The following is a 27,610-nucleotide window of genomic DNA, read 5'->3' on the forward strand; positions in this document are numbered from 1 at the left end:
AATGTTAAAACCATCCAATGTTTCGGCTAACATTGCGGATGTCATTTTCAAGGCGAATATATAATTCTTGGGCCGTCTTATGCAGTCTTATATAAAGCAATAAGTAGGTATAAATTTGGATTTTATGGTCCTGATTGTTGGAACGGAACAGTGGATTGCTATTCAATAGGAGATGACCTGGTAGTTGGATAAATATCGACTTTCGACGCTGCCCATCCTCGATAATCGAAGCTGTACATCGACCTTCAGCCGCAGAAACCCAAGGACAATAATTAAGTACATGAACTAGAGAGGGCTCAAATCGCTCTGAGGCCTTATCACTACACAAAAGACAAACTCTTTTCGAAAAGTTGGAAAAAAAAGTTGGGAATTTGATCGTGTCCCGTGACAATCACGACAGAAGTATTTGACCACAACGCCGTGTAGAATTGGGGGAACTAGATACCAATGTTTCGGAGGGATATATTGTTTCCTTCTTCAGAGAGGATAGTCAGCCTCTGGATCGAGATTCGAACCTGAGCCATTCAGAACACTAAGCAGAAGTTGCAGAGCCGTTCGGTCTGCATAATATAACCGATGTTTAAGCCTCACATCAATGACAAGTATGAAATCAGTAAACTGATAAACAATAGACATGCGCCCCATTTACAAACAATAAACCGTACGCGAACTTAAGATAAAGGAAGATCTCGCATTTGCTTTGAAAGAATTTTCCTGAAAGACGGAGTTCCATTTAATTAGCCAGTTGTATGACGGAGAATTACATTATACTGTGATCTGTAATTTGGTAATTAAATTTAAAGTGGCTTTTAAACTCCTCTCTCTGCAACCTGAAAACTTTTTAAATGAGACGATAACTTGACAGGCTGAAATAAAGTACCATCGGAATTAAGAGATTTTACAGTCTGCACAAGAAATCTACACAGATTATAAGAGTACAATAAAATCAATAACAAAAAACGATAATTCAACCAATATTTAAAAAGTAACAAACACTATATAGCATAATCCTTCTTATGAAAATAATGGCTTAGCCAGTCAAAAATTCAACATATTTTTTTGAAATCAACGATTTATTTTCATGTTCAAAAATCTAGCTACCAGTCCATATCCTAAGCCTGATTATTCTACTTCATATTCTCATATCTTACGTATTTAATAACCAGCCCAAAAGTTTGCTATAAAAATGGCTTCCCCAAAATGAAATTATTTCTTTCGAAAGCACTGAACTTTGTAGGTTAGGTTAGGTTCCAATTTATGACGGAAGCAGAGCCAGATATCGAAACGTCGTGCATTTGTACAATATTTGAATTAAATACGAAGTAAGATGTCTAAGAACATACAAAGTTTAATAACATTTTCATGAAAAACTTTTGGAGAAGAGATTGTGCATATTTAAATAAACCTGCAATGGTGGTAGTATTTAAGACCAGAAACAAAAATAAGTTCACTTATGTACAACTTCGGCCTTCGCGGATGAGTGGCATCGAATGTTCAAAGTTTAACGACGTTTCGAGTAACTTTCCAAATGCCACATTCAGGTTGAAGTGGTACATTGAATTCCATTCGCGAAAACCTAAAGTTCATTTGTGTTTCACAATTTTGTATTCCAACGCATACCGCACTTTCAATTATTATAAGCTTGCCTCAAGTTATTGATAACAAGCGCGAAATTATCTGTAAAAACATTCTCTGCAACTGATATTTACGTATAATAACATATTCGTCCTACGCACCGGTCGTTACTACAGAGCCCTTCTCCACCCACACTAGAGGCTCGCCTCTGGGTCTTTTAGAACACGTTACGGAAAAACACTTTTCTCGGAAGCATTCAATTTCCCATGTTTGCCCGAAAAGTCCCTGTTCTTTATGTGCACATAAATTTGCTTCAACCATTCAATCACGCGTTCAATAAAGAGACAAATATCATAATTATTTCAGATGCCACGCGACAAAAAAGTCTGTAATAGCATTTAAAAGAGAGGTTTGGTGCAATAATAGGAGGTCGAAGAAGGCGAACAGAATTTCTAATACCTGCGCTTGTCGAATCGTGAAAATAACTTTTATGCCAGATACAGTATTACGACAGTACGACTGAAAACTGAAATCACAATCATGTTACGACAACTACCGTTCGTAAGTTGATACCTTACAATAAAAAGACACACCTGGAGAATCATTTTAACTCGGCACGTTCCAGAACAAAACACCAATTAGCTTTCATTTTGTTTTATTATTAATTCTCTTACAGCTGAAGATTTTTTCTTGTGATGTTCCAATTTTCTATCTGCAATGTTTGTTGCTACCACGAACAACTCTTAGGAAGATTTTTTCTGATACCCACTTATTTACTTTCTTTATAATCATTCTTTCATGTGTTTATTTAACCTGTTTTCTTTTTTATTTTCTGCACTTAATTACAATTTTTCTTATTCTCACAAGTTTTCAATACTGTAGGCCTGAATAAATAATTTATCATTAAAATATTTTATTATTAATTATTAATAATAAAATATTTTCTCTACTAATCAGTGGCTGTACTGTTAAAAAATTCTTTGAGATACTAAGGAATCCTAGGAATATTGCCATTATGTCATATCCCCTCCCCTCCCCAAAAAATTGGATCCGTAATATCCCGAGTTCGAAGCATGAATGAGCAGAAGTTTTATAATCAGGAAAGATTTATTGCTTCTGAAAGAAGCAAACTGACGTACTTTATATCCGTTTCATTAATGCTAATAATAACGAAAGTCTATTACTAAAACGACATACAAAAGAATCAACTGCTTTCATCAGCAAACCTTCTGTCTGTCTCAGTGACTTAGTGACGCTACTGCGCCAGACAAACACATTCAAATAGATTCCAAAACCCCGTTCATTGCCTTGAATATGCAAGCCAGAAACTGGCTCCATAAATATTCAGTTCATTTAGAGAACACGTGAGAGAGAAATTTAGCTTCGTTTCGCCTCGAAATGACAGTCGCGCTGGAGGTAATTAGGGCCATATGATTTCCCCACTCGGCAGAACAATTAGTTTCATTAAATTAAAACAATATCTGACTTGTGGATTAAAGTCTTAAAAATTCATTCAACACAAATATCGTTCTGAGTTTTATTTCTCCATGGTTTCACGAATGAGACAATTTATTGCATGTGACTGAGAAAAATCTCCTCAAAATTTTGTTTTCGTCCGGTCACTTTTTAATTCCGCGCTACGTGGCCACCTCTAATTATACTTGTCCAAGATGACCTGTCAATATTTACGGCAATGAAACATTTTTGTATTGAAAAATAATTTTTAAAAATTGCACAAAATTCACAAAACTTCTTTTTTAAAGTAAACTAAACGTAAAGACATATTCACAGCGAAAAATCCAGATTCGTGCCAAACGCACCAACACAATACCGACTGCCTTCACAATAGGATCGTTTGCCTTTCTTGCTACCAGAGTCGCCACCGCCAGTACTTAATTTCTAAACGTTTTTCGCATCGCACAAACAGCAGACTCGTATAGTCAAGTGTAACAGACATAGGCTATTCTTTAAAGTAATTTTTTCATCTGTATTATCAAAATTCCCTTACTGTTTAGCGCTAATCCTGAATTTTTAGGATTAATATTCTTCGCCTTCGACTTTTCATGTTATACAGTCCCGCACAAGAGCAATTCTTACTTGGAAACTTAGAATTAATTATGAGGTCATTTAACAAAAATATACCCACTCTAGAGATCAAACTCCGACAACTGGGAAGAATACGTTATTATGCATGGTGACTGAGTAAATACTTGAATTTCTGAATTTTATTTCACACTCAAAGACAGGAGGTACGAAAGTTACTGAGCAGAATAAACTGATTTTGAACAGTGAAAATATACTTATTACTTTATGAGAATTAATCATGCTTGGGTTGAAGAGTCAGTACTGACATGAACTACTGAAACGACATCTTACTCAATAACTCAGTTTCAGGAGAATGAGGACTTCTTTTTGAGACATGCAGAATGTTTATGAGTCTGCAGTCTGCGTGGAATGAGATGAGATGATGGATGACTTGGAGAGATCCCGTAAGAACGAGGTTGAACGTGAGGAACGGTTAAATGAGATAAGGATGATTCAAAGAGCGTGAATCACAGTTACTCGTGTCTACGTGCCATTTCCTCAGATTTATTCTGTCTATAATTCTTATTTTGTTTAAGAAGGATATGCACTGGGAAGCACTTGATTTATTGATATATACGGGGGCTACTGATGTTATAACAAAACATTTATCGGGTAAATACATGTTAGGCTCTCTGTTTCGACCGGGAATTATATTCTAGAGAAGGGGTTCTCAACCTTTTTCGTTGCTGTATCACTAATTCTAATTTAACACATAAAATGTACCACTAACCAAATGCGTTCTGGGAAAGCTATTATATTTTCTTACTTAGTTCGCGTACCACTCAACATTGACTAGCGTACCACCAGTGGTACGCGTACCATAGGCTGAGAAACGCTGTTCTAGAGCTTTATCAATAAACCCTACAGGGATATGAGATAGAATCATTAGATGAAAAGGACATGCAGTATGCATGGAAAGGAGGAGAAATACATACGATATCAGTCGAAAAATCTAAAGTCAGGAGACCACGTAGGTGTAGATCGTAGGATAATACTGAAAGATTTTTATGCAGTCAGGATTTGGCGGCAGGACACGGACGGCGAGATTTTGTAAGAGAATTTTGATGTTGAGACAATCGACGCAGTTTGGGAAATAAAATTGGTGAGTTGAAAGAAATTAATTTGAAAGCCTCTGGGAATGAAGCAAGGAAAAGACTTCGATCACCATCTTCATCATCATCGTTATCAAAATAAATGACTGACTACGAGCTAGGGAAACAGAGAGAGAGACGGCGATCCCTTTCGCCAAGGCAGTCGTCTTATGGGACAGAACGCAAAATTGCAGTCGGAAGAACACATTTCAATATTATATCTGAGCATGCGCTGTGTTAATTTGCCTTTCCTGAACAATTATCGTGAAAGACAATGAAAACTGGTTACTAGTTTTCAGAAATAGTACCAGGAAGGGTTTCTTCGCCCTTGGGTCCAACGGTAAAACTACCTTGACCCCAAGGACGAAACTCTTGGACATGGAACAAATAATCCCTTGATACTCATTACATTTCCGGTACCCTTCAACCCATCCGGTTCTGAAGCACGCAGAACACACACATATAATATGCAAACAAGCTCTATGCACAAATGGCGGTGACAACTGGGTACATTATACAGGCATAAGCGGACGTCGAGCTCCAATTTAAACTCACACTTACACGCCTGGATGTGTTCTACAAGGGACATTAAGCTTGGTCACAGCAAGTGTTCGTGGGAGGTACAGTGATTTTTACTCCGCTACAATTCTTATCCGGCATGTAAAACGAACATAATTACAGACTTGGCGAGGGTCTGTAATTGCGTGGTCTTAACAAAGTTACTAAGCAACAAATGGGGGGACTGTGCTCTTTAAAGTTTTATAAAAGAGTACGTAACCTTTACAAGCACATGTATAAAAGGCCTTTGTCGTGAAATGATGAAGTTCATGATTACGTGTTGAAAGTAAAGCAACGTAATGACAAGCCGCTTTCATGTATAGTGAGATTAAAGCCTGCGAAATGAGTCTATATACAATAATAGCACGTTTTACTGCATATATTTACGATCTCGGATATTATGAAATTAAAGGTTTCAACCATAGAATCGGAACCATAAATTCTTAATACGTAAGACAATAACAACTTCATTCTCATAAAACAAAGGTCAAAATACTTAACTGACAAGAAATGAAAAGTCGAACATTCAGAACTAATTCACACCCTCCCAATTATTCAGTAGAATCTTTCCCTGATTATAAAATGGCTCACTTAAGTGACAAAAACATTATTTTCTCATTTTATAAAACGTTTTACTCAATTTATCGAAAAAAAATTGCCAGTTTCCGTTTCTAAGCTGAAAGTGGGACAAATATGGGATCAGATTATGAACTTAAATGGCGTGACTTAGATCTTAAGTTTTGTAACAGTGACGTATTAAAATAAACTTCTTGGTACATTACCCATCGTCCTAATTTAATAACAAAACGACATTTCGTAGACTAACATATGTCTCCGTCTTCACGTAAAACACGCTATCTTTTCTGAACTTGGTCTTTGCTTTTATTTATGGACTCCGTACGGAATATAAGCATGGGTCATAGGATCAAGGTCATATACACTTTACTGCCATTTTAGGATCTGTTTCTTCGTCTTATCCTCAGCACGTGTATATTTCCTCAATGGTTTACAGCCGTGACGTGGACTCTTACCGCTATCCACCGTTAGAACTCTATCGACTGGGTCCAACAGAGTAAGATAGACATATACCAGTCTCTGAAACGTCGTTTTTAATTAAACTTGGTCGATATCGTCCAAGACCTTTGCTATTTTTAAATAGAATAGTTTCAATTATTTAATTTTGCATTTATAAAAGAACTCTTACTGTAAAAACGAACTTCGGCTTACCCAAATGTAAACAACAATTTAATAGCAAGGCTAAATACAAAATTATTAGTCCAAATTACGTTCTATTTGCAATGAAGTCTTCTCGGGTACAGCACAGTCAATATGGAGTATAACTCCGATCTTCGTCTCTGTCTCAGAAACGGAGTTCAATTCCTTGCTGACTCGATAATCTCCCGAAGAGAATTAATTACTTTGAAGCAACAAAAATTTTAGTTCAATCGTAATAGTGTGTTTGATTATATAAAATACGGAAATTAGATAAATTAAGAAGTTATATATTCTGTTTTAAGTACTTCTACACCACTTAGTAACTGCGACACTGAACAAAGACCACATCTGGATTGTTAAAAGATTTTACTGCATGGTTCTATGACGTCGACAAAATGTAGAGGGGCAGTATCGTTAAATTTACAACCGAGTACAGAGTTTAAACAAGTAACTACGGATGAAGCACATTCTATTTGCAGTTTACAGAACAACATTAAACTATGCCTACACAATTAAATTTCAGCATTAGACAAGAAGTTGCCTACGCTCGCAGAACAAACTGTACACTTTCCAATATCGTGGCGAACAATCCTCTGAAACAACCAGGCTCGTTTGCTGAATATCTTTATTAATACGATTACAAAATGTTTAAAGAAAATGCGCTCCATTAACGCGGATTAGAAGATTAGGGAGACTAAAAAAAAGGGGGGGCTTCAAAAATCAACTACATGAAAGAAATATACTTCAAACACAGACTGAAATTCCACGGAGAAATCCAGCGGTAATAACAGTTAAAGCGAGCAGATCAACTCCTACATGCTAAGCCAGAATCAAACCCTTCATGAAGAAGCCCCTCCAAGAACACACATCATGTTACAATACAGCCATTTCGGACAGGCAATAAAACACGATTTGGTAACATCAACAGTGTTTAACTCTTCAAATCGTAGTAAGAAATGTGTGTAGCGTCTGTTTTAATAGCCAGCGAATCATTTTATCTGCGTATTTCGTATTGATTGTGTGAACAGCAAATATTTCTCAAACAGCATTAACAATTTCGTATTTGTAATAGTGAAGTCTCGTGTTTTCTTTCGCGGTAAGGACTGAATACTTAAACACTGTTCAGACGATGTATTGCTGATAAACCGGCAGTGATTCGAACACATCTAAAACTGTTAGCTGCCAAGGATGGTGAAACTTTTTTCATAACGTCAATACATGACGTGGTTATATAAAATCAATTATTTATCCCTGAATGCCTGTTTTAAAGAGTGTCCTAATTCAAGATTATGAGCAGCTAAAAATCTCATATTGCCATCATAAAATAATAATTAAGTGTTTAAATAAACAATGTAACGATACTGTGTTGTGTGCCAACACACAATATGTTTGTGTTTCCTTTACTGCTACAAACACTGCGAACAGTATGGGAATGTCATTACAGCTCCCTTTGAGAGCAGCTGTGTTTCCAACATCTTTTCCACTTCACGAAGCTGCAAATAAACCACAGTCTACGAGGTTAATATTAGCAGCCAACCACCTGCCTCAAACAGTTACGAACACAAGAGAAGAATTCGAAAACCTACATTTAGTTTGCATGATAAAAATGTGAAACCATATTGATCAGATTTGTTCTCGTTCACTAGACCATCAACAGGAAATGCACATACTGTGTTTAACAGGAAAGAATTTATGAAAATTAATTAAAAATATAGTTACAGTGAAATTAAAGAAGTACTTGTTCTGGCTAACCTCCGGTGGCACAATGCCGAAACCAAATTTAATCAAAATCCGTCCAGCGGTTATCCAGTTGAATCATGCGGACCGACACACATGCTATGAACACGAAAGATCATTTCCAACACTGTGATGTTCGACATCCTTTCTGTCGGTATTCGAAGTTTCTTACGGCGTGGTGTGTTCATATAACATCACAGATGCTTTGCGTAAACTTTATACTCTGTGATGCTAAATTGTTACGAGGATAAGGGATCCTTATGTGAAACCCTAGGGACCATTTCATGAAATTCGATCACAAACGTCACATATTTATCGCACCATATCATGAAATTCCCTATATTTCTCCAATGACATTCACGATTTAAGTTCTACGTCTAAGTTTCTTTTTTCATCAGTGAATATAGTCCATTTGTCTTTACGCTTTGATATAATAAAATCTAAACGACCAGACAACTGCAAACAATTGTTGGCACAACTTAAGTAAGGTGATTACAACGGAGGGAATGTATTTCCCTGTTAAGCAACAGTGAGGTAAGTATCTAGAATGAAGAAACAGCCCAATTTGAAGCCCGTCCATATAAATCTTAGTAATCTTTTATGATTTAAAACGATATTTAATTTTTTTGCATAAACAGATCTTATCACAACACACATATCGATATAAAAATGTCACATTATTATTATTTTAAAATTATTTCGTTACATTTTTATCATATCTAAAATATCTGAAATGGATTATTTGCCCCTCAAACATATCTCCATTTTACAACGACAATTTGTGACAATTTCTTGTCCATATTTCATGGCTGAGTTCGATATACAATTTCGGATTTCGAGGATAACCAGCGTTGAATGTTGAAAATTATTCAGCGTTTCGGCATACAATGCAGTTTCCTTTTTTCATATCGTCACCACACCTTTGTACGTAACCTCCTTTCCTCATCACGTGTCCCTTGGAATTCGTTTCATCACGTATTTCCTCAGTCACATACATTCCCGTTCGGACGTTTTGACGATGTTTCAGACGAATATACTGACTCAATCATTAGCGCTAAATCAGCCCACTGCTAGCCGATACAAGTATCGGAACGCAAATTCAACATCAGCAAGAAAAATAATTGTTTTAAGCGGTTACCCTGAAATTGTTAAGAAAACTGTAGTATTTGACTTAATTTAATTTGATTGATGTTGCTACTTGTTCCGTCTCTTTGCCCAACAGCCAATAATAAAAACTCTTACGTTAACGAGCATCTTCGAATTTTCATGTTGAAGTAAATAAAAGGAAAGACATCATCTCAGTTGCATTATTATTCTCTTTGTGCGTCTCTGGACCCCGGGTCTGAGAGCACATCCTTTGTTTGGTAGTGCCTGGCGGTGATGTACTCCTTCCTTACTTCCTGCCCTTACAACAGTACTCGCTGCAAAGGCTGCAGTGACTTCGTCTTTATCTGATTCTCTTTTGATCTCACACTTCTTCCTTGTTTCCTACTCCACCCAACGTCGTTCTTTGTTAATGAGACAACGTGGGGCTTCTGCCTAGGGCTTCCAACTTATCCTTTCAGCAAAACGTCCCCTTGCCTCACACTTTCGTCAAATGTTCATTGCCAAAGTGGCAGTGTAGTAGACTCCTATCTTCCATGTCTAAAAGAAAGTCTTCCGCGTATAAAAACTCCTAACAATTTTAAGTAAAGTCGCCTCGCTACACGGTGTGGTAACTTTTCTGGGGAGGTGAGGCATAACTCCTACTCAATTTTGACCACGGCATTGGATGGGTGTGAGTAGTCAGCGTCACGCTCTGACCGAAGGTCCCCCTGTACCCATCAAACCCAAGGAAGAAGATGTATTTGGAGTATGAAGAAAGTTGCATAATGAGATTCATAAATTTGTAATCCTAGCGAATTATCATGGCAATAAAGTGATAAAGGATGATGAGATGGCCAGAAAACATAGCGTGATTGAAGAGATGAAAAATATACACAGAATATTAACTGAAAGACTAGTAAAAGGTAAGACACCACCTGGGAATCTAAGACATAGAGAGAGGTCTATGGAAGTAAATTATTGCTACAGACCTTAATAGAACGGGGAACCAATGTGTGGACTGGTTTTACGTGGCTCAAGACAGATATCAGTTATGCGCACAGAAGCGAACTTACGAGGTCCATAAAAAGTTTAGAACTTCCATCTTCTTAGTTCGACACAGCCCTATACTCTGTACAACCCTGTCTCAAACATCCTCAATGTGCGACCTTTCAAAAACAGAAGTAGGTAACGCATAAATTACATTTTTACATCCACGTTTTTGTAGATTAAATATAAATTATGGAAGTAGTAATTTTTTTGGCAATGCAGAGTCTATCGGAAATCCGTATCATAATTTATGTTGTAAATCACGAATGAAACTAAACATACACACATCACACAACTTAAATACTGAACCATTCTCACGCCGATATAAAAGCTTAGGTCAGAGAAAATTTTGGTTCAAATAAAACAATAAATTGTTCAACAGTATTGTAAGAAAACAACTCAAACTATATATATATTAATTTATTCAATTTGATTGTCTATCTTCCTTAACTGATTGCTTACGTATATTTTTAAACTAAGAATAAATTAATATCATTAACTTAACAGGTGACACGAGAAAATAAAATATAGTATTCTGTTAATGCACTGTCTATTCCACAGTTGAATTATTAAACTGTCACAAATGGGATTATTGTGTTCACAGTTTGATGTGATGAAACTGAAACCTATTTTATTACCACACGATAAACCTAACTGCATGTAGGGGTGGAAAAATCAACCTTGTGAAGTATAAATGCTGTATAGTGTTATTATAACAACAGCAAAACACGATGTAATTGAACCTGTAAACAATTTACTAGCGACAGGATTATTCAGATTTACGTATATTTTTAATAATGCGTAATGGAAACCATAACACGTCTCTGCATCAGCTGTGTGTCAAACATAATTAAAGGCATCAGAAGGTGAATCGGAAATCCATTTCGTAACAAAGAACAGGTTCACACATATCCGTGTATTAACACTGCCCATCAGTTGTAACGAGCCAATGCAGTCTGTAGGTACAGACATATTTAATAAAGATTGTACAAGCATTATTCGATTTATAATCGTAATTCTTTAGATCTGAACTCTTTGTAAGGCGAAAATTACCAAATATAAAATAAATTTTCCATTAATTTCAATGTAAAATATTCTTAGTGACACAAAAATCACAATAAAATTTCTAAGTCTTTCCCCCACATAATTTAGAATATTATGCTATCATAAAAATATGAATTGTGTTACTTTCTATAATACTTACTGCTTATTTAACAAAGTAAAGAAATATTAAGTGCTACAGTATAAACATAATAACTTGCGTAAACAAAGAATATACAGTTTTATTTATTTAAACACACACACAAATGCCTTTGTGTGTGTGTATATATATATATTTATTTATTTTACACTCACACAGGGTGTCCCAAAAAGATAAATACCAATAGCCCATACATCAGCATTACATATTACGACCACTGCAACAGAGGATACTATGTATGTCGTCAGATTTACGGTATATAGTACATCACAGTGAAATCTCAACTACAATCAACAAGCTTAACCTTCATGCCCCCCACCCACCCCATTAATATCCATTCGAATCTGATTTACTGATTTGCTGTCACAGCCCTCAGCACGGCTCATTAGGTAAATAAAGCAACCAATCAATCAAAACGTCTCGGCACCAGACTGATTGGCTCACTCGGCTACTAGCGATCGAAAACATAATTAAATTTCCGTGGGCCTGCAGAATGTGACGCAATGTTACAGTGGTTTCGTATGAAATTAATTTTGAAACAGGTGTTAGCTATGTGATACTTCGCATCACAAAGACTAGACAACACATATGAGAGAACTGCCACGATATATTCTCTTTGAGGGTCTGAAATGGGTCTTTTTAACGCAGTAAAACAGGCCAAAGAAGAGAGAGCATCAAACATAGTGATATTAGTCTGTTATGACTTTGTTAAAATTTGCATTGGATAAAGATTAAAGTAAGTGGCACAGAAGGGGTAAATACTAATAACCATGTCATTGATGTGAATGCTTTTATTAAGGTTTGTCTTCAAAGGGGTTTAAGTTTAGTCGGGGTATGTCAGTCGGCAATAAATATTTCTCAAAGGATTCACAGCAGACTCCGAAATTAATCTGCTTCAAACTTTCACAGACAAAACAATGAAAAGACGTACTGGTATCTGGTGACTAATTTTTCCACTTGATGAATAACACACAATCATACTTTATTACGATATTTTTATAAAATTCTAGAAAAGAGAGACTCCAACTGGGTAATTATTAAAGACAAGATTTTAATCTCATTTTTATCGCTCCATATAAATCTAACGACATTCGAATTACCTAGTTTTTCTTTATTTATGTAAAATGTATTAATTTTAATATGTTTAAAACGTTTATTATATCGTGTTTATGCCTAATTATCGTAAAATAGTTCATGCCCTGGCATTGAACTCCTGAATTGAACACATTCTCAGCCCATACATCAGATGAGGCTATGCAAACATAAATCAAGAGACAATAAACTTATGGACAAAATATTAAATATACGTAGTAAATTTAACCCATGTGGTACTATAGAAATGTGACTACATTAGCAATTGGTTGCGATTCACACGAAAAACAAAGCAATACATTTTCAAATAATAGACATTCTTCAGGATTTGATGTTTTCACGGCTGTAAGTCTGAAGACGAATTCTAAATCAAATACACTGACAACAGATGAATACCCCCAAAGTATAGGTTTTAATATTATCAACAAAAAACTTTTATACAGTTAGAGTAAACACCTTCTTACATCTCGCACTGACTGTAAGACCAATTAATATAAACAGAATAGTTTTTCTTTACGCTAATATTAAATTCTTCACACACACATCCAATTGCCTGATATCACATCACTGTGTCTTACCTCACATTCAAACATTATTTCCTTATCATACTTTCTTCGTTTCAGATTCCACTGTAACTTAATTTAATTCTTATCCTGCTGAAATATTAAATGTAGATGTGAGAGCTAGTATAGTTGGAACACTACTAAGCATTTCTATTCACAGTTGAGTACTAGTTAATGTATTCTAGTATTTAAACTCTGGTAAGACTTCTAGAACAGTATTATCCGCACCATAGTTCCTGCTCCTTATCTTCTAATATTTATAGTAAGCAATTATGTTTATGGCACTAACTTATCCGTGTTTACAACGGAAACACAGTAAGAAAATTCCTCAGAATATAAGACACTTCAAGAATATTAAATAATCCAACTGCGCATTGCACTTGGCGTAGTTTTGTGAGTGAAAATTTAATCGCATTCTTCAACGCAGAGAACGATGTATTCAGACTCGATACAATGACGACGTTTCGATTGAAGAATGCCATAAATACAGACGAAAGTATGCATACCTAAATACATACACGCCTACTGTATTCACTGTCTACGGGCAGAATAAGTGGGGTTCGATTCCCAGCAGAATCAATAACTAACTGATCTATACAGTATTGTTAAAGAGAATTACTTGCATTGTTATGGAATGTTTAATGTGAACGTGAAATTCATACCACTTTACCTGCCTCCATTGCTACCACTTAGTCGAAAATTGCTGGGAGGATAACAGATGCAGTGGATAGAGTTACCTTCGACTTGCTCAACAACGCGTGTTTTGAAACTCAATACAGACATATCTGCCGAGCCAATCATGGTACCCATAGGTCGCAAAAACTTTTTGTCGTATTACCTATACCACTGCTATTAGTTTTCATCTGTACATCTGTTCATGATAAATTCTATAGTAAAATGACATATTTTATGTGTTCATTACGTTTATTAGTTCTGATGTAAAACTATTCTTAAAAGTTACACAGATGTTCAGTATCTCACGGAATATTTGTAGTAGTCTATTTATATATCATATTTCATACAAATAAGGTTTTTATATTAGGACACAGAACAACCTCGTCTGTTTTCCGATATAAAGTAAACAATTTGCAAACATATCCACTGATATGGTGGATTTGTGATTCTCTGAAGGGGCTCCATCACAGTATTTCTGCGAGCTTTTACCACAAAGAGAAAGAGACTGTATATAAAAATGGCCGGCAGTCAAAATTGTGGTTTCTATTTTTTTTTTTTTCCAATTTGTTTAGTTACAAATCATAACAGTAAATAAATAAAACGCATGGGTACTAGAAACTTTTCTGTCTTACTCCAATACATCGGAAAAGTTTTGACATCAAGGAATGCCATATGTAGAAAGGATAATGTTAACATTTAAAACGACAAACCATGAAATTGGAACTGTATAAAATAAAGAAATTACAGATTTTTAAATGGCGGTAAAACCTCGGTTAAAAAAAGAAATCTTTATATAATTTACATCAGTGGAAATTAAATTTTTGTTGCAACTACCACAAATGGAAAGTTGTATTCTAAATGCGTGTCGAGTGCAATAGTAAACACATTGCACTTGCCTTATCATCATCCATTTACTTTCCATATTGCAACATATTCTTTGCCATCTTGAATCGGAAGTCAACTCATTTAAGACCGAGACTCGCCCTGACAGAAGAGGAAATACAGACTCCGAAAAACAGTGTCAATGTGAACCTCTGCTAATGCAGGCTGCATGGAACAGGCTACAGCCTAATCTAGACGGCTTCAGAAAAAAAAGACGAATAAGGAGAAAACTGCTCATATTATGTTTCATGAAACTGAATCCTAACAAGGGAAACTATTCTGCAACAAGGTAATTAATTCACCCTCAAGTAAACTTGGTCTTTTACTCAATTTCTGTCAACATTAAAAGCAATACGAAACTGTCTAGTTTATTCTTTCGGATGTCATTTTGTTTCTCTCTCAGTGACCCCCATCCAACAGCTATTTTCAGCCCAGCTCTGTATTTTTAAACATGTACGACATTAGCATATTTATTTATACGTCATCTCTTCAGCAACTTCATTGGAAAAAAAACATGGAAATATTATAGTACGCTATAAGAAGAATAAATATATTAGCACGTCAAAAGAAAGTTGCAGTTCATTTTTTGTAGCACTGGGTACCTACGATCGCGAAAGAAAGTATTAATACATAATCATTATTTCAGACAAAATACTGAGGCCAGAAAAGATAAGCTAATTTCTGGAAGATGATGACAGAACTTTATTTATATCCTACCAGAGGATCATAAATAGGATACGGGTTATTTAGCTTAAAAGTCAAAAAGTGGTAAAATCCTCTTGAGTGATCAGATGGGTCAATTCGGCGGGTCTGTCCAACATTTCAGAGAACCCCCTCGCTCTATAAATATCTGGAAATGAGAAATTCTCTGAAGCGTTGGACATCTGCATCGAATCGACTACTGATCCTCCCAGAAGACTGTATGACTATTTCACGTTACCATCCTCATTTTAAAGGTCCTATGCGTTATGGCATGTGCCATAGCGAATTAAATTTGCGTTACTGTTTTTTTAAAATAAATTCTATATTGTATAGGCATACCGTAATTAAAAAAAACTCTTTTTTGACAATTTTTTATATTTTCCCAACACATTTCAATACCTAGTTTCAAGAGTTCTGACAAAATGCTTATAGTATTAAAATGCAGCATCCTTTCCAGCACCGTCATTGTTTCTTTGATCTCTGAGTGTAACAACTGTTGATGATCGTAAAAGAATTGAACACTGCTAATATCATCACTTTCTTTTACTCTCGAAACTTCTGATCTACCTAAAAACACACTTACATATTGCCAACCTATTACTTTTATCTCTTTAATCTCTTAAGTTGGGAAATTTACTTTCTGCAGTTTTTTAACGATTGTATAATTTATTTCTTAACAGGATTCCGACAAATTTGCTTAAACTACAACATAATGACACAGTATAAACATTTCATTAATAATATTATTAGTAACAATAATTTAATTTCTGATACCTATTATGATAATTGCGTTCACCGTAGCGTTGTGGAAGCATTTTTCTTTTTTGTATTCCGAAAGAGCTTATTTCGAATTTCAGTGAGATTTATGAGTTCTCTCTTCAGGCGAATTGACAGTATCTGACGTAATTTTTATGTCTTAACAAATGTAATGGATTATGTAAAAATTTTATATTATGATACATACTGAGAGCGAGAGAGAGGCAGAAAGTCATCAGTTTCTGAATGCATTACAAACTATGCTTCCCCTCCATAGGCACTATGAAGCTTCGGTCAGAACACTGCCGTGATATTTGATTTCAATGGTTTGCCAGCCATTAAACTCTCGAATTTTTTTGTAGGCGAATCGATAAATGTCATATGGAGACAGTGATGTATAGCTTCTGGCACTATTGCTGCTATTCTTCATGTTTTTGTATCTTTGTCACAGAAATAATAAAATTTGTTTTTTGGAACTGAAGTGAGTGGATGGTTAGAAATAACATTTAAACTTTCTATAAAAAATATTCACGTAAAAATTAAACACTGTTACCTGAAGATATAATAATGCAAACTATTATTAATATTAGAAATAATATTTAATTAATAATAATTAATAAATTAATTGAATTGAATTAATTGAATTAAACTTTCTATGAAAAATATTCACGTAAAAAACAAACATTGTTACCTGAAGATAAAATAATGCAAACTATTATTAATATTTACCGATCTAATTTGTTTTGAGGTTAGCAGGTAGCCTCCTTGAAATCTTAGAAAATAAAAACCTTAAAATGCGATCTAAAATATAAGTTATTTAAACGCTTAAAATGGATATCTGTTCTACATAGACTTCCTTTAATTAGTATATATTTTATTTCACAATGTCAGTAGAAAAACATCTGTGCGTACCGTAAATTTAAGACATAAAGGACTCTTACGTAACGTAAAATTTAAGTTATAAATGTAAATAATGCATTCTGAGCTTTCTTCAAAGTTTACCATGGAATGTTTAAAACTCATATAAATAACAACACAGCAACAGCAAGAAGAATTTTTGTGCGATGGCAATAACTGATGAATGTTGACCACACACAACTACATCTACAGTATGTTAAAAAAGGGTCGTATCCAATATAAGCAATTGACGTTAGAGAAGCTGTTTAAAATGATAATTTTTGCACATGACCGCAAACAAATTTTTTTTCCTAATGAACTGAAAAGGGAAATAAATTCGTCAATGAGCTGAACTGTTTTAAGCAAATTTTTCGTGTATCTTTAGTTGCAATGAAACCTATATCGACGATTTCTTTGCAATATTTCAAGTAATCACCCAAATTACTTTTAAATACTTGTACTTCTCAGAAAGCTTGTAAAAGAAACTCGAATCGCAAACAAAAACAAAAAGTTCTAATCGAGAATATTGGCTACAAACGAAGACATTCAGTATTTAACCTCCGTAATTTTTATTTTTATAAACGTTTGTGCTAAAATGCTGTATTGGCGGATTCCCCTTCTTTCCTAAGCGTTATAATTTCTGGAATTATTTGTGACGTATATGGGCGGGGTGAGGTTTCATGTCGCGTCTTACCACCATGTCATTGCCAACTGCTGCTTTGATAATGTATGAGAGAGTTTGTAGGGGAGGTTACACGCAGCGAAGGAAGGGCGCCAGAATAATGCGGCTCTAAGTATTTCCAACATTTAATTGCATAACCGTTCATCTGAAAACGAACTGAGGCATTACATTCGATCTTGAAGTTGCAGCTAAACAATTTCTTAATCACGTTTAACATCACGAAAGTTTTTACGTACGCGTTAAGACCCTTTGTCGTTTAAAGTTATCACACCATTTAATTAACAAACCTAATATTTTTATAAATATAATACATGACATTAATACCTCTTTATACGATGGTTATATTCCTCTTTAATTAACGGAACAGATATTCCGGTAATAACCCGCAGGGCACATACGACCTGAGCTTCGAAATTCCATCCGCAGTCAACTTCCACGGACAAAAAACTGAAATATTGGTGTTTAATTGGCCAAAATGTCGAAAAGTTTGTAGCAATTAAGTTAAAAGCCTACCAACCTCCTTAATGACTTTCTATACGTAGGAATAATAAGAATTATTTAGGTCATATTATCATTATAACAATAGTTTATTTTACAATTTAAATATCCACTAGGTAAAGTCAATATCGATAATCACTATCGAAAGTGGAAGCATATCGCAATCTTTCCAAAAGTATTTAGAAGACATCCGTGGTAAAAAAAAATTTAGCATGCAAGTATAAAATTTAGCCATTCGGTAAACAGCACACATCTTGGAAAAATATGTTAACATAGTACATCATTAATTTTTATTGCTTCTCCGGAAGCTATTATATTAAAGCCGAAGAGACCCTAGCTCGGGGACAAGGTAGGTGGTAAAATAGTGCGAATATATTAATAACAATAACTGTAATATTAATTATAATAAATAGAAAGAGTACGGAAACTAGTAGCGAACATTTTGGTTATCGACTTGGATTACATTCTGTACAGAAGTTGCAGAAAATTACTATTCATTAAACGGTATACTTACGAAAGAAACACATTACGCGTCTATTATAAACTAATTTAATTTTATGATTTTCACATGAAGATGTGTCTATCGTCATTGAAAAGAGAGCAACAGCTTATATAGTTTATATACATAATAAATGTTGCAAAGAGTGGCAAAGAACTAATAAATTCATTTACTGTTTCATGTTTCTTCAATGACTGTAAATGTAACCTTGTTTTTGCTGCGTCATAACTTTATTATCGTAGCAAAATTTAAAAGCGCCTTCAGGCATGTCACTTTCTGACACAGAATTAATGAGCCTTACTCCCTGGAACTCTCTGGGAGTTCTACTTTATAAACCACTGTGTTCCAATATCAGTGGCAGCGAATTTTATAATTCCTTCTAGCAATTTACTTCATCAAGCGCCAGTACTGGCATTTCTTTGAGATGTGATGTGTTTAAGGATCGAAATAACGCCACAACGACAGATGAAAGTGTGGTAAGCGTAAAAAGAAGGGAAATTAAACTAATTAAGCACATTTAAGACTTGCAAGTTGTAAGGCATGTTTTAAAAAGTAAGAGTATCTACTCAGAAACATACTCTTCGGGTTGTACTGCGTATTTCCATCCAGTACTGCCATATTGTCTACTTTTCCTTAGTTTAGCTGGGCGTTGGCAGGTGTCAGCTACGAGAGACATTCTGAACTTCTCATGTGGTGTCATATGAAAGTCTAGTTAGGACAACATACTGCAGAATACAGCATCCCACGCAGCCTTCTAGCGTGTTTTGATATTTCAAGTTTTGGACGTCTTTTAAGTCATAATGAATACGTAAATGGCTTTGACACAATATTTATCTCAACAGTTTTAATATAATTTGCCTAAACACATATTTTATCGATCGGAAGTCAGAAAACATTACAATGGGCATTAAAAAACAGACTTTGGGTTTGTGGATTGGATGCATCTGGCTATAGCAAGAACTGGTGGCTGTTATTATGAATAAGTCCCCTCCAAGAGATTATAAAATAGTAATAGCACTAACATTCACATTATAGGTACATTTAAAGTACTATAAGATATATATTTTATGACATGGAACAGGTTAGAGATAAATTTTAAAGTTTTGAAAAACTTCGCTGGACCAAAGCAAGATTAAGGCATAATTCCATTAGCATTCAGGCATAATTCATACGATTTTAAAATATATTAAAGGAAAACATTTAAAAAAGGAGTATTTGGCTAGTTTTAAAGGAAACAAAATATTAGCTTTACGTTTACGTTCAAAATATGTAATCATACATATAAAATATTTTAAAAGAGGAATAAATATATATGATTTGAGGTTTTCACAGCGGTGAGTATGAAGATTTCTGTCATCTGGGTCTGAAACGTTGGTAAACATCTACCATACTACACAGCGCAACAACCCAGAAGACAGAAATCTTCAGGAATAAATATAATTGAAAAAAAAAAAAAAAAAAAATCACTTCGGCCGTTGGGCTGCTAATGCCTAAGCCTGATGGATAATTGCCTTCGCCTCAGCTACGTAAGCAGTCAGACTCCTCCTTTGCGTCTCCTTTGTTCCTTGCAGAGTGGCTGTTCTGTGGAGTCTATCGCTTATGCAAACCAAACCTGCTCAGATCTCCTCTGTCTACACGCCAAGTGGCGGGGGAAAGGGCGAGATTATTCAAACAGAAGAAAAGCGCGTGGGAATGTAAGACGCAAAATTGCGGTTCTGTCAGTGTGGCTTGGCACCTTGCAAATATTTGTAAACCTTTGGAGCACAGGAGATGAAGTCAGGAAACGTGTTCCTACAGAAGTGAACGTCGTTTGAAAAACATTTATGCTCCGTAGAGAATGATACACAACCTAAAGTGTCCCATGAGTCTTCAATCCGACGTCATGAATCAACCACTTTGCATCATTCTAAGGTGAAACCAGATTACAGAAAATACAGCTCGCCTGAGAGATGAATGGCCACCCTGTAGTGTGTTTCGTCTTTTACAGTTTACAGATTCTTTCCGAGAGACATTTCAAATCGAACGTCAGGTATGGGGGTTAGCTTTGTAAACTGGAGGTCCAAGTATCCATCTTCAGTCCATAGACAAATGTTTCTCGCGGTTTACCAGTCCAGCCAGGAACATTCCGGGAAAATATAAAAAGAGGTCACGACCACAGCATTTATAAACGACATATCTCGTGCGCAGGATGGAAAGGGTTAACATATAATCCATTATAACATGTATTCATTTATTGCACTGTAAGCATTAACTTCATTGCAATTCTTACGTATCCGTTGTTTATTTAGAAATTAATTCAAACTCTCATCCTCTCCGAGATTTAATTTTTCTCAAGCCAACGCCAACACAGAGAGAAATATGACATACAGGAAGTCAAAATAACCAATTTCTCGGGCAACTAGTTAACAAGTGGAACCAGTGATTCTACTAGACAGGAAGTTAAGGTGGGCCCCAGAACCATCCTGGAACTTATGGCAAATTCATTACTATTTACCCCTGCTGGGAATCGATTCTGGGTTGTCCTGCCCGCAGAAAATCACTTCACTGACGGAGGTATCTCGGTTTATCCAGGGTCTCAGTCATTTGGTCACAAGACACTTTTTCCCCCCTGTGTTTTAGCACCATGAACAATAAGTTACCATGAAGAAGTAACAGAAAAGCCTTCAGTCTGTCGAAGAAGGAAATTATAAACATTTAAATGTCTTTTTCTTTTCAGAAGTTAAATCCAACTTAACGAAGGGAACGTTCCCTTATTAAATTATCGAAAATTACACTCAGCAGAGCGTAAGCTGATGAACGAATCTAATAGCTTTAGTGGAGTTATTGGGATGCGGAATTTAAGTCTCCTTACAACAAGAAGGATAACATTTTAGTGCAGTACTACCCATTTATATAGGGAAAAGACAGTGCGAGCAAAAGAACGATTGGGGTGGCGTGGAGATGCAGCAAGAGGAGGCTGGGGGGAGCTGAATTACCGATTATTATTCTCGACAGTACAAAATATAAGGGGGGATCATGGCTTATAAAGTATTCAGAAAGTGTACATCGGACTTACGTAATAACGAGGAGATACGAGGATGGCAGGAGAGGTAAGGCGAGTAATAAATAGTAATCTTCAAACAAATTCAGGGATCAAATATTACATGATACCAAATAAAATCTTCATTTTTTAGAGCAGGTACTGCAATGTTATAACCTTCCTAAAAGGCATGCTGGTAGACCGAGTTCCAATGCCTTACTATTCGCATTGAATTTCTCTAAGATCTGTCCACCCCTTCCCGATGTCTCAATCAGCATAACCATAATCATAATTCCCCTAATGATGAAAGAAGCGAGCAGCTCTAAGACGTCGGTAAATTTCCTTCAGACGAAACGGCGCAACATCACAAAAGACACACATCGCTGTAAGTTCGTAATATCTCACATGAATTCAGCTGCATTCAGTCTCCATAGGTCTAATCGTTTGATCAAATGAGTATAATTTTTTCAAGTAAGACGTCTGTTTACATAAATACTTATGCATCACAGAAAATTATAAACAAGCATCCTATGGGTGTATTGCTTTTTCACCTTTTCCGGCGTTCAGTAATATTCATCTGGTCTGTACTGGATGAACCACGCTGCAGCAATCGGCAATTACCCTTCCAGTAAGCGGTAAGCCCTCCTCGGTCCGGTTGGGTCCAGTTGCCGCAGATTCCCAACCACGACCCGCCTTGATGACCAACAATACAGAGGGGGATTTGTACCCCACTCTTTACTAATGGCCCAAGAGGATCTAGCTCAATACCACGACAGCACGATTTGCACTGAGGTAATTTGCTTCTTCTGGTTCATTACGTGATGTGGAATACCAAACCTCCGTCCATAGTTAGATATTACAGACGATCATACTACAGGTACGCTACCTACACGCCAGCCCTCAATAATTATTGTCATCAGCTCCATCTGTCATTATCGCCCCCTGACATTAAACACAGATTATTGACATTGTCATCAGCTCCAACATTAGTTACGGTAGCTAAGGCTACAAGATTGAAACTTCTACGCTGTAGGCGTGGTTTGGAAAATTGAATTTCGACTGTTGCTGACCATCACTGATTGAGATTTCCCGTGGTTTTACTCGCCGTGTGCATGTCACAATTACGAAACTCAAATGTCGGCTTTAAATACTTGAATTTCTCTATTTATCTGATTTGAATTCTTCTCCTCTCCTCTCTTCTTTTCTCGTGTCTTTTCATCGTTCTTCTACTTTATTCTCACTTCTTATTCTTCTGGGGAATGTTTAGGTGAGGTTAGCGACCAGCATGCCCAGTCGAACATTTGCACATGAGCAGACCATCGTGCGAATAATTCAGCTGTTAAGAGTCATGTTTAGTTAAATTTGGTTGCGTTCCTTTCCTGTCCAAATATTCTTCTCTACATACTGTTCTGAAACACTCATGCTCTATGGACCTCTCTTGAATGACAGACAAATTTTTACGCTAGTAAAAAAACAAGAAAGCAACATTAATCTTCATTAAACATTTTTTTCGGATGGTGATGTACTTTAACCACACTTCGCACGTCACTGCGTAATTGTAGTTAATGTCCTACATTTCTGCTTTTCATTAACTGTGGACCTGGATAATTCACGTTACTAAATTTATCCCGGACTAAGATAAACATTACAGTACTAGTTTCGTGTGAGAGCTCAGAGTAACAAGTCTTTCTGGCTGAAAAAAGGACACATAGCTCGAGTGCACACAAGAAAATATACAACAAATTGTCAGTGTCCGCTGAGAAGTAGCAGGCTTGGACTAGCCGTGAAATTGCGGGATTAAGAACGAAAAAGTAGGATGGATTTGTATCTTAAAGCAGATTACTGTCGTCTTCCAAGTATTGAGAAACTCATCTATCATTTATGTTTAACGTTTCACCATTATGGTTTCCAAATCCATGTAAACTCTTAATCTGAAATAATATCATTAAATATACTTATAATAAATCAGTGTTGTTCTACAAAGGTCTCGATATGGCCCGATCCTCCATCAAAGAAGACAAAAAATCTGTATGAACACAATTTTGAGAGTGAAACCTCACATAAAGCTGTGGCTGAGAGAGAGAGGGAGAGAGGGAGAGAGGGAGAGGGAGAGAGGAAGGGAGGGAGAGGGAGGGAGAGAAACTTAAGTATTTGCTTTAATAAATTTCGAAAATATTCGGCTAATCTGTTTGGTTCTGTAAACTGTGTTTTTCCGTCTAACAGTATTTCTTGCTATAATCGTAAGTGGAACTCTACAAAAAGCTAGAAAATATCACATTAAAATAAAATAAATACAGGTGAAATTGAAATTTAAGTTTAAACGGAACAAAACTCTAAAAACCAAACTCATCTCCGAACCGCAGAATATTGTACTAAGTAAGATGGCTTTCCTGAAAATTCCAAGATGCAGGGTTAGACGTACACACTGCTTTATAGAATGTTCAATTTATGACTAGAATTCGTATCTCATTAGGAAAGTCTCGGGTTCGAATCTGGATCCAGACACCTACTATTTTGGACGATGCAGTCGTGATTTTAGACGAAAATACATAAAATAAGCTCCGTCTCAGTAATTCATGTACATTTACTTTCTAATTTGAAATTGGATTCTTAACCCGCAGACTGATATCTGTACTTGGCATTCCTCAGTGCCTAGTTAAATTCTGGGATAGAACTTTAGCACTTTAAAATTAGACCGCGAAAGGTTCCTTACTGATGTTTCCCTATTCATGATTCACATGCTCAATAAGACGCTTCAATACGAACAGACTGATATAATATTTATAATTACGTGATCTATGATCTCTCATTTTGGAGGAAGTGATTTCTTCCGGTTTGCTTTCACTTTCTATCCGAGACAATTTTTCTATGTTTTCTGTTCCTGGATTTTTTTTCTTATTATCTGTGTCATTTGTACACTTCACGCGACGAAATTAGTTGAACAAAGAAATGAAATTTTTACAGGACAAGAAGAAGGAAAAAATACATGAAGATAATGTTTCCATTTCATTTAATCCAAAAATTTAAAGAGATATCCGTTTGGAACAGACGTTACAAAAGGTCTCTATAAAAATATATCTTCCATACAAGAGCCTAGTAACGGCGGTGTGAAAAAAATCTAAACAATTTCTTGTACACCAACGGTGAAAACTGTCTGATGAAAAAAAACTCGAATTGATAACACTGTCTGTCCTTCGTCACGATCTTAGGCTATATCCATCCACCTCAAATAACTGAAACCATTTTTTAGGATTAATCTTAATGTTATCTTCCCACATGCTTTTTCGTTTTTAATCACGACCCATATTGTCTATAGCACACAGAAATCTCTTCCTGTATTCACTTCTGAACAGAATTAGGTGAGCGGTTCGAACAAGCCGTTATTTTGCCCATTTACTCTGTTCAAATACTCACTTGTGTGTTCACAGCAACATTTAAAATCCGTGCTCTCGTAAACGTCTTTAATGACATCTATGCATCTGGATCTGGAATACACCAGGCTCGAAACAAGAGCAGACTGCCGGGCGCATTAAAACTGATCTTAAATACGAGGGGAGGTAGTTGAATGGATTGAGCTGGCTGAAGACGTGTACCGGCGAGGTTTTTGTACGATTTAGTGGATCACAGATTTTTCTAACAAGCAGGAAAGTTATTTAACCTACTGAATGACTGTTATCTCATTAAGAAATCCCTGTACCATGATGTCAGTTTATCAGTTATTCCACTAAAGCACATAAATTTAAATTCCTGAGTGAGGGATTAACAAATAAAGTTACACTAGATGCAATAATAGTCTATATTTCCGGTACATTTTTCGACAGGACACGTTTCGAGATAATGGAAAGATTTGCAGTACATAGGAAAGAGAGCGAGTTTCTTCTCAGGACTGGAAGATAAATCCGGTCGTGTCCCCACGGAGCTGGTAAAACGTCTGTGTTGGGGCAGCCGCTATCAAGCCCAGTTCTTTTCCCATCCCCCGACAAACCCACACACTAACACAAGAATTCAATATAAAGCCCATCCAGCGACACAGTGACGTAATGAACAGTCACATATATTCTTCTCGTGAAAAGACTACCTTTTATATGCACGATAAGTGGTGAAGTGAATTTTTCATTTCGGTTCATACTGTACATACATGTAAAACGTGATAACAAATTATAAGCGTCTGAGAACAAGGTTCTTAGGAAAACCATTAGATCTAACGATGCAATAGGCAGTGTGATGATGAATGTTGTGATATAAACACGTCGCCTATTAGTGAAGGGCCTATACACGTGGCTGTATACGTAAGTTTCAATACGCATCAGTTTCAGCCACACATGCATTCATATCAAACACTGATGCAGACATATCAAATCTAAAAGTTCTTGACGATGGTGATGAGTCATTTGAGTAAACATTTTCTTGGATATTATCCATCGTCTAGTAAATTAAATATAAAACGTAAAATGACGTTTCGGAGATGGGGATTAGCTCTATCTAGTGGGCCCAACTGAGTAGGAACCTGAAGACGGAGACAGAGTCCCATCTCCGAAACGTCGTTTTACGTTTTATATTTTATTTACTAGACGATGGATAATATCCAAGAAAGTTTTTACTCAAATGACTGATGCAGACATATTTGAGTCGGAAAATTGTATAGTAGCCCATGTGAACATGCTTTCGGTTTTATATTTAAATCCTTTATCGATTTAACTTGAATCTTCAAATTTCCTTGTTTACAAATTCTTACCAGTGCCTGGAAATCGCAAAATTTTAAGAACAGGAAAAATTCTTGACCAGTTTAATATAAATAATTTTCACCTGTTGTTTTCCAGAAACAAGAACTTAAAGGGTAAGTATTAGAACATTCTTTTTAAAAAAATCGCGGTCAGTGACTGTTGTCCGTCGTGCAGACTGACCACTGATTGATAACACGAGAGTGACATTGGGCGACAGTCGATAACGCGTCTCGGTCCCAACTCCCTTGCATCAACGTATACCGCCAGACTCGATATTATGCAACATGTAACGTCACCACGTGATACTGATGCATTTATGCTGATACATGCCTCTGTATGTCGTAACTTGAATCATGAAACCCATGTTTTGATAGGCTCACACGTATCGCCACATGTGTAAACATGTGTAGACCCCTGCTGTTGAAATAAAGAAGATAGACACGTAATGTTTACGTTATTTCAATAAGCGACTTGTTAAATGTATTTCTTTATCACAGGCCTACGACAAAAAATACCAGTTAATGACTGAGTAATTAACAGTCTATCTCACTGACTCTTAATGGGAACAGAATATTTATACATTTTGCAGATTTAAATATGAACCAAATATTGATAATTCTTCCCTTACGCATTAAATTTTCATTAATTTATGTGGAAACATAGGAAGTTAAATAATTTGCGTTATTAATTATATAATGAACATAAGAAATAGCAGACAAAGTAACAGTTACTGGGGATTCCAGGAGAAGTAATGTTGGAACTGTTACAAATTCCACTGAATTGATCAATATTTTCATATTCTACATGCCCATAGCTTATATACAAGCAGGACCGTGCTAGGTGACTATGTTTACATAACTCTGTAATGCTTTATAATTAACACTACATTAAATAAAATGTACAAAAAAAATATATGATTAAGTTGTTATTCCTCATATTTTACGAACCAAATAAAAACTGTGTGACGAAAAATTCAGTGATGCAGTTGAAAGCGAAATTTATAGGAGTATATTAAAAGCATAACCT

The 27,610-nt window shown here is 35.8% G+C and overlaps 1 long non-coding RNA gene across 1 annotated transcript in view; it reads right to left on the bottom strand.

Moving 5' to 3' along the window:
* Nucleotides 1-27,610, bottom strand: part of LOC147874597 (uncharacterized) — a 137,084-nt gene that overhangs the window by 66,313 nt on the left and 43,161 nt on the right. The gene's annotated exons all lie outside the window — the stretch shown is intronic.

Source organism: Zootermopsis nevadensis, unplaced genomic scaffold (genome assembly GCF_977971745.1).
Source record: "Zootermopsis nevadensis isolate Lab colony 2312 unplaced genomic scaffold, Znev_1.0 Znev_ptg000007l, whole genome shotgun sequence".
NCBI classification, from domain to species: domain Eukaryota; kingdom Metazoa; phylum Arthropoda; class Insecta; order Blattodea; family Termopsidae; genus Zootermopsis; species Zootermopsis nevadensis.